This window comes from Triticum dicoccoides, chromosome 6B (assembly GCF_002162155.2).
Source record: "Triticum dicoccoides isolate Atlit2015 ecotype Zavitan chromosome 6B, WEW_v2.0, whole genome shotgun sequence".
NCBI lineage: Eukaryota > Viridiplantae > Streptophyta > Magnoliopsida > Poales > Poaceae > Triticum > Triticum dicoccoides.
The window spans coordinates 269,796,210-269,796,699 of NC_041391.1; positions in this window are offsets into that span (position 1 = coordinate 269,796,210).

Genomic DNA, 490 nt, shown 5'->3' on the forward strand with positions numbered 1-490 from the left:
ACCTAAATCCAGAGCAGACCGCGTCGCCTAAGGACGGGTGGATGGACCCCGCCCCGCAGGCCGCACACCCATCAGCGGTAGAGCCGAACACATGCCTCACTCCCAAAGAAGCTTGTGACACCGGACCCCCAGACTCATATCCGGCTGTAGGTTCCAGTCCGCGCGCTCCTGAGCCCGCCGAACCTAGTTGGGCTCCTGTAATGGAGTTCACCGCATCGGATATCTTCCAGTACTCGCCCTTTGGCGACGTGCTGAACTCGTCAAAGTCTCTCTCTCCTTGTCAGGAGACTCTTGGCCGAACTATGTCCGGCTCGAGTGGGAGGCGGGCGACGAAGGAATTCGTTGCCCACCCACCAGCCACTTCATTGCCACAGTCGATGACTTAACCGACGTGCTTGACTTCGACTCTGAAGATATCGACGGTATGGACGACGATGCAGGAGAAGAACAAGAACCACCTCTCACGGGGCAGTGGACAGCCACCTCCTCG